Here is a 9,165-nt window from a genome sequence, read left to right as displayed (position 1 = left end):
AGAGGTGGAAATTAACAAAAATTCAAGAAATATAGATATTGAGGAGGCAAGTGTCATGGCTATGCATTTGATGTCAACAATCAGAAAGAATATGGACCCACAATTTAACAGATATTTATAGGACATTCTATCCTAAAAGAAAAGGATATACCTTCTTCTCACCACCTCATGGTACTTTCTCCAAAATTGACCATATAATTGATCATAAAACAGGCCTCAACAGGTACAGAAAGACAGAAATAATCCAATGCATCCTATCAGAGCATCACGAGCTAAAGCTGATCTTCAATATCAATAAGGAAAGAATGCCCACATATACATGGGTGTTGAACAATGCTCTACAAAATGATAACCTGGTCAAGGAAGAAATAAAGAAAGAAATTAAAGACTTCTTAGAATTTAATGAAAATGAAGGTACAACATACCCAAACTTATGGGACACAAAGAAAGCTGTGCTAAGAGGAAAACTCATAGCTCTGAGTGCCTGCAAAAGAAACAGGAGAGAGCATATATCAGCAGCTTGACAGCACGCTTAAAAGCTCAAGAACAAAAAGAAAGCAAACACACCCAGGAGGAGTAAAACGCAGGAAATAATCAAACTCAGAGCTGAAATCAACCAAGTAGAAAAAAAAAGGAATATACAAAGAAGCAACAGAATCAAAAGCTTGTTGTTTGAGAAAATCAACAAGAGAGATAAACCCTTAGCCAGACTAACAAGAGGACACAGAGAGTGTGTCCAAATTAACAAAATCAGAAATGAAAGGAAGACATAACTACGAATCAGAGGAAATTCAAAAAATCATCAGATCCTACTACAAAAGCTTATATTCAACAAAACTTGAAAATCTGCAGGAAATGGACAATTTCCTAGACAGATACCAGGTACCATACTTAAATCAGGAACAGAAAAACAATTTAAACAACCCCATAACTCCTAAAGAAATAGAAGCAGTCATTAAAAGTCTCCTAACCAAAAAGAGCCCAGGTCCAGATGGGTTCAGTGCAGAATTCTCTCAGACCTTCACAGAAATCCTCATACCAATACTCTCCAAATTGTTTCACAAAATTGAAACAGATGGAGCGCTACCAAATTCCTTCTATGAAGACCCAATTACTCTAATACCTAAGCCACACAAAGACCCAACAAAGAAAAACTTCAGACCAATTTCCCTTATGAATACCGATGCAAAAATACGCAAGCCGAGAAAGAAATTAGGGAAACAACACCCTTCATAATAGTCCCAAATAATATAAAATACCTCGGTGTGACTTCAAGCAAGCAAGTGAAAGATCTGTATGATAAGAACTTCAAGCCTCTGAAGAAAGAAATTAAAGAAAATCTCGGAAGATGGAAAGATCTCCCATGCTCATGGATTAGCAGGATTAATAGAGAAAAAATGGCCGTTTTACCAAAAGCGATCTACAGATTCAATGCAATCCCCATCAAAATTGTTTTGATTCACCTTTCCATGATGGCTAAGGATGTTGAACATTTCTTTAGGTACTTCTCAGGCATTCAATATTCCTCAACTGTGAATTCTTTGTTTAGCTCTGTACCCCATTTTTCATAGGGCTATTTGATTCTCTGGAGTCTAACTTCTTGAGTTTTTTGTATATTTTGGATATTAGCCCTCTACCTGGTGTAGGATTGTTAAAGACCTTTCCTGAACCTGTTGGTTCCTGTTTTGTCCTAATGACAGTGTCCTTTGCCTTACAGAAGCTTTGAAATTTTATGAGGTTACATTTGTCGATTCTTGATCTTAGACCATAAGTCATTGGTGTTTTGTTCAGGAAATTTTCACCAGTCCCATGTGATCGAGACTCTTCCCCACTTTCTCTTCTATTAGTTTCAGTGTACATGGTTTCATGTGGAGGTCCTTGATCTACTTGGACTTGGGCTTTGTACAGGGTGATAAGCATGGATCGATTTGCACTCTTCTATATGCTGACCTCCAGTTGAACTAGCACCATTTATTGAAAATGCTATCTTTTTTCATCTTTTTTCCACTGGATGGTTCCTTCGTCAAATATCAAGTGACCATAGGTGTCTGGGTTCATTTCTGGGTCTTCAATTCTATTTCACTGATCTACCTGCCCTGTCTCTGTACCAATACCATACAGATTTTTTATCACTATTGCTCTGTAATATTGCTTGAGGTCAGGGATGGTGATTTCCCCAGAAATTCTTTTACTGTTAAGGATAGTTTTCACTATCCTGTGTTTTTTGTTATTCTAAAAGAATTTGCAAATTTTTCTTTCTAACTCTATGAAGAATTGAGTTGTAATTTTAACAGGAATTGCATTGAATCTGTAGATTGCTTTTGACAAAATGGCCATTTTTACTATATTAATCCTGCCAATCCTTGAGCATGGGAGATCATGAAGTCCTTATCATACAGATCTTTCACGTGCTTGGTTAGAGTCACACTGAGTTATTTTATGTTATTTGGGACTATTGTGAAGGGTGTCATTTCCATAATTTCTTTCTCAGCCTGCTTACTGTTTGAGTAGCAGAAGGCTACTGATTTGTTTGAGTTAATTTTATACCCAGCCACTTTGCTGAAGGTGTTTATCAGGCTTAGTAGTTCTCTGGTGGAAATTTTGGGGTCACTTGAGTATACTACCATATCATCTGCAAATAGTGATACTTTGACTTCTTCCTTTCCAATTCGTATCCCTTTGACCTCCTTCTGTTGTCTGTTCTGGCTATGCCTTTGAGTACTCTATTGACTAAGTAGGGAGAGAGTGGGCAGCCTTGTCTAGTACCTGATTTTAATGGGATTGCTTTAAATTTCTCTCTAGTTTGATGTTGGGTACTGGTTTGCTGTATATTGCTTTTACTATGTTTAGGAATAGGCCTTGAATTCCTGATCTTTCCAAGACGTTTAACATGAAGGGGTGTTGAATTTTGTCAAATGCTTTCTCAGCATCTAATGAGATGATCATGTTGGTTTTTAATTTGATTTTGCTTACATAATGGATTACATTGATGGGTTTCCATATATTGAACCATCCCTGCATCCTTGGGATGAAGCTTCTTGATCATGATGGATAATTGTTTTGATGTGCTCTTGGATTTGGTTTGAGAGAATTTTGTTTAGTATTTTTGCATCAATATTCATAAGAAAAATTGGTCTGAAGTCCACTTTCTTTGTTGTGTCTGTGTGGTTTAGGTATAAGCGTAGTTGTGGCTTCATAGAAGGAATTTGGTAGTGCTTCTTCTGTTTCTATTTTGTGGAATAGTTGACGAGTATTGGTAGTAGGTCTTCTTGAAGGTCTGATAGAAGGTCTGATAGGGATTTTGCACAAAACCCTGGGCTTCTTTTGTTTGGGAGACTTTTAATAACTGCTTCTATTTCTTTAGGAGTTATGGGACTGTTAAGATGATTTTTCTGATTCTGATTTAACTTTGGTTCCTGGTATCTTTTTTTAGTAGAAGCTGATGATTTTTTGAATTTCCTCAGATTCTGTTGTTCTGTCTACCTTTTCATTTCTGATTTTGTTAATTTGGATACCCTCTCTGTGCTCTCTGGTTAGTCTGGCTAAGGGTTTATCTATTTTGTTGAAGAACCAACTCCTGGTTTTGTTGATTCTTTGTATAGTCCTCTTTGTTAATACTTGGTTGATTTCAGGTCTGAGTTTCATTATTTCCTGCCATCTATTCTTCTTGGGTCTATTCTTCTTGCTATTCCTCTTGCTTCCTTTTGTTTTAGAGCTTTTACGAGTGCTGTCATGCTTCTAGTTTCTTTTTGGAGTCACTCAGAGCTGAGTTTTCCTCTTAGCACTGCTTTCATTGTTTTCCATAAGTTTGAGTATTTTGTTCCTTCATTTTCATTAAATTCTAAAATGTCTTTAATTTCTGTCTTTATTTCCTCCTTGACCAATTTATCATTGAGTAGAGTGTGGTTCAACTTCCATGTCATGTGGGCTTTCTGTCAGTTTTGTTGTTATTGAAGACCAGCCTTAGTCCATGGTGATCTGATAGGATGCATGGGATTATTTCAATCTTCTTGTATCTCTTGAGGCCTGTTTTGTGACCAATTATTTGGTCAATTTTGGAGAAGGTATCATGAGGTGCTGAGACAAAGTTATATTCTTTTGTTTTAGGATGAAATGTTCTGTAGAGGTCTGTTAAACTCATTTGGTTCATAACTTCTGTTAGCTTTACTCTGCCCCTATTTCTGTTTCCATGATCTGTTCATTGATGAGAATAGTGTGTTCAAGTCTTTTACTATTATTGTTTTGAGCTTTAGTAAAGTTTCAAAGTGACTAGATAAAGCTGGAAATGCAATTTTTCCAAATTAAAAAATCAGTGTTTAAAATAATTCATATTTCTCTAGATCGAGGACTTCCATGTCAGAACTTTGTATATGAACTGATAATGGTTATGCTTATAAAAGCTTCCTTTTGTAGCAGAGTGTAGGATGATGAGAAGCAGTGAGACACTAAAATCAACAAAACAAACTGCTTGTAGTGTGCATGCCTGTAATCCCATCCCTCTGGATACAAGAGAGTGAGACCCTCTCCCACATAAAAAAATTAAAGTTTTTTTTTTAAATGAAGAAGCACTTATAACAGTGGAGTTGAGCCCAGCGCCAGGGGTAAAGAAAAGAAATCAGTTCTGAAAGGCAGGTGCTATGAGGGATTTAGCAGTGTAGTTAAGTATGAATTAGGGAAAGACATATAAGATAAGTGCTGTATTAAAACTCAGTGGCCAGACAAATCACAATGAGAAAAAGTCATTAAAGACAGATTTTAAAAATAACATTTAAAGAGCTATAGGGTCCTTAATGTGAAAATTTCTGATTATACATAATTAAAGTTGTATTAATAATGTCTTTTCTTCCCAAAAACATCTATGGAAACCAAGTTGCAATAGAATAGAATGTGTTTGAATACAGCTGACCTTGAAGGAGAAGATGACTGACATAGATTCTGCTCTCTTTTCTAGGCTGTTCAATGATGTAACATTATATTGTATTAACATGTTAACACATAATCTTTGGGTTGTTATTGCTTCATTATACACCAAGTTCTGAATGCTATATTAGTCCCATCAATTATAAACTAAATGAGTTATGGATTATGGCAGCCTAAGTGTGAACAAAACAGCTGTGAACTGGGAAAAATTTTTAAAAAGGATTGTTCTGACCCCATCCCCAAGCTAACCATTTTTCTGCTTCCATTGTTTCTGCCCCTATGGACCTCATTTTTGTCATTTCTCAAAGGGACTCATTATCTCAGAAAACTCTTAAGACCATCAAATTCTCTACGTTATTCTACCTAGTTTCCATAAGAACATGCTAAGCATGAGCAGATAGGTAGAGCTAAGTGTGAAATGGCTCACATGTGCCAAGAATTAAGTTGTAAAGCAGAATTCCTGTTAATTGGTTATAACCCCCCTCCTATGTATTCACTTTTAAATGAGAACAAAATCACTATACACTGCTTATAAAAATAGACACAGCAATATTATCACTGTGTCCAGTCAAAATAGGCCATTCCTATCAGTTTAATTAGCTATGTTATTGTTAAATTACACTATTCTAATAATGCTTACAGTAACAGTAAAGTACCTAGCATGGCAATAGTCATATATGTTCTACTTCTCCTTGACAAAAGTACCCAGAAATGATCAGTAAAGTTAAGAAGTTACTAATAATGATTGTTACAATTTAAAATATTTTAATGTACAATGCAGACTTACACATGCTATCTCTTATATATCAACTAAGATTTCTGACATTCAGAGAAGATAATGTGAAATCTATCTTCCTTAGAAGTCACTGACAACTAACTATAGAATACATGCTTGTATTTGCATCTGTTCCTTTATTGTTTCCTTGTGGCCTCAACAGACGGTAAAGTGAGCTAAGACAGCTATGTATTATTGCCTTTTCACTCAAATGGGTTAATTTGTTCTGAGTTGCAGTTGTCAATCAGATTGTAACTTTCTGGATATAATTTTAGCTCTTTTATATCAAATTAAAAATATGGAAATAAAATTAGTTTAACATATTTTGTGTTAATTTTATGTATTTAAACTGTCTTCACACAGTTGGAAGGAGGAATCAGATCCCATACAGATGGCTGTGAGCCACCATGTTTTGGAGGAATTTGAATTCAGGAATCTGGAAGAGCAGTGAATGCTCTTAACTTCTGAGCCATCTCTCTAGCCCCTCATCCTTTTTTGATAGATATGCTGTAAATAGAAAATATTTCATTAAACTTGTTGCTATGGGTCTTAAAGCTGCATAAAACTTTGACTAAATAAATTGGTGAGGATACTTGAATACCTGAACTTCTTTAATTGCATGACTGAGCAAACAGTATATAGTCTATTATCATAAGAGGAAAATGACACATACATGAAGCACTGATCTTATTTTCTTTGTTCCTAGATTCTATTCTGGACCAATGCTTGTTATCTGGCCTTTACCAAAAATATACTCTATTATCCAGCAGGAAGACTTAGATCTCTCTCTCTCTCTCTCTCTCTCTCTCTCTCTCTCTCTCTCCCTCTCTTCTCTCTTTCTCTCTCTCTCTCCCCCCCTCTCTCTCTCTCTTTCACACACACACACACAAAATGACAGAGAGAGAGAGAGAGAGAGAGAGAGAGAGAGAGAGAGAGAGAGAATTGGAAGTAGCAGTATTTCCTGTGAGACCATACACCCCCCATTTCTTGTTAGCAATAATTAGCTAAGGGAATTTGGGTGTGAGCGTTGGGAGTTCTTCTTGGGGTAACAAACTCTATATCAACCCAGACACCCATAAGATGTTCTTGCTTGTTAGACATGCGTGCTTAGCTCAACAAGCACCAACCATGCTGGTGGTCCTCAGAGTCCTCTCAAGCTTGCTTTCTCTGGCTCCTCATCTGGGGCTAGGAGAGTATAGATGGGATTCGTGTTACAGCTTAGGTAGTGTGAATCTGGTTTACTTACCAACATTCTTTCTTTATCCAGGCAGATTCCACTATACTAGGTCCTATTGTTCCTTGATTTAGCTCCTTTCCTATAGAATGTCTAAAATCACCTTTCTGTTCTCCTTGATTATACTCTGGTGCTTCCACTTGACTTCCAAGTGAAGTCTCAGGAAAAGGAAAGATCTCTGGATATGGCAGTTCTGAGGGTGCTCTTCAATTTGGTAAGTTTTTGATCCTGAGACCTGGGCCTCTAAATTACCAGTGATCTGATATTTGAGAACCTCAGGCTGTGGTCAGATCAGAATAAATTTGCTAGACATATTTCTAGAGGCTTGATTAAATATTTAAAAGTGTGGCTAAATATGGTTTGTTTTGTGTAGAGACTGGAGAAATATTCATGAATAATTTGCTGGAGTTCTTCTCCACATGATAAATGTAGAATATATTGGAATCTCCCGAATTGTAAAACTCTAGTGATAAAGATTCTGATTATCACCCTTTATCATGTGAGACTCTTAGTAAGGAGTACTGAGTGCTGCTGTGACTTTGAACATCAGCATGGAGAATCTGTAAAAGGAACACAAGATGTTCTCTTTTGGCCCTTATGGCTTTGCAGTCACCGTATACACAGGATGAGCAGTGGGTTTATTCTGAAACACTTTAACTCTGGGACTTCTTAATTCATTCCCCTGATCCATCTAAGCAATGCACACCATGCTAGTACTTGCCAAGGTAATTAGGTAGCAGCTGATATAAGAACATTATTTGCTATCTTTTTTAAGATACATATAATTTCAATGATCTGGTCAGAGATCCAGAAATCAGTAAACATGTACATATTTATACTATTTTTCAAAAACGATGGCAAAATTTTAAATTCTGCAATTACAAATTGCAATACTAAAGCTAATAGGTAATGTAATGATCCTTGTGAAGGAATGTCATGTCCCAGTATAGAAGTCATTCATTTAGGTTCAGGTAAAAATAGACACATATATATTTAAAATTATAGTTTAGGCTAATAAAAGATGTAATCATTTGCTGTTTAAAGTCTGAAGTGTAAGAAAGCAATCCTCCCCTAGTTAAGGGCTGTGTAAAAGGCAGAAGTGACTGGGCCAGTAAATGAGAATGCAACATTTATGGCAATAACCATATTTGGATGACCTCTGGTTTATTTAAGAAGCAAGGGAAAGGAAAGCACTAGTGTTTATGTTCTGTTTTGCAACCAGTAAACAGTCATGTGTATCTGTGAATATCATAGGAAAATTCTAGGAGCAGTAGTCAAGTCACTGTCAATCACATTCACCTCTCCCAGCATCCAAGGCTTCATTCATCTTATTCTATGAAGTGCTGGGTGTGTAGTGCTCAGTATTAAAATAACATGCAAATTTAATTGTTTCTCATTTCCTGGATAAAATTATGTTTTTCTGTTACTTCTGTCAGGATACCTACTTGCCCTACTGAATTTATAAACATGAATCTCTACTAAAAGATTAATAAGATTTAATAAGATGCAATAAATCAAAACACATGGATGAAGTCTCAGCACTACTATTTAGGTTTTGTGTGCACATTTAGTATGATTTCTATGCTTCCTAAGTTTATGGTTAGAGTCCTTACTGACAGTTTGACTATAGCATAAAACTTTAATATGTACTGGCTATATGAGTCAAGACTGTTTATTTGATTTGATTGGCCTCAGTGGCTTAATCTGTACTGTTGAATAATCAAACTGTTTATCTCTTGGGATGAATAAGAAAAAGAAGTGAACTAGACTATATTCAATAGTTAACATTATGCCTAGTTCAAAAGAGCTAAGTAATATTAGTCCCATCCATACTTCAGTGGCCTGTAATTTGTAACTTATTTTCTGTTTTATTTTTAGATGTTTTCAGTGTGAAGAGAATTTACAAAGACTGAGAGAAGAATGCATGCATTCTACCATCCAGAATTAACTGTTATTTCCTTGTGGCCACATTTATAGCTATTAATAATTGATAAGCACTCTGAGTTCAGAATTTGATGCACTTTTTCCTTCACCAGGTGGTGTCCATGCATCCCCTCCCCCAAGTTTATTTGTAATGTTCTAAATTTGTTTTACAAGAGGAAGCAGAAAAGCCTTACTGGCCTCAGCCTAAGTACTGGGTCTCAGCTATCAAGGCACTGTCTGTCTACCCAAAGTTTATTGAAATTATAACATCAACCAATTATGACCAAAGAAACTCATTGTAACCTCTGCCAGG

Source organism: Rattus norvegicus, chromosome 17 (assembly GCF_036323735.1).
Source record: "Rattus norvegicus strain BN/NHsdMcwi chromosome 17, GRCr8, whole genome shotgun sequence".
In the NCBI taxonomy this organism is placed as follows: Eukaryota; Metazoa; Chordata; class Mammalia; order Rodentia; family Muridae; genus Rattus; species Rattus norvegicus.
This window is presented reverse-complemented; position numbering follows the sequence as displayed.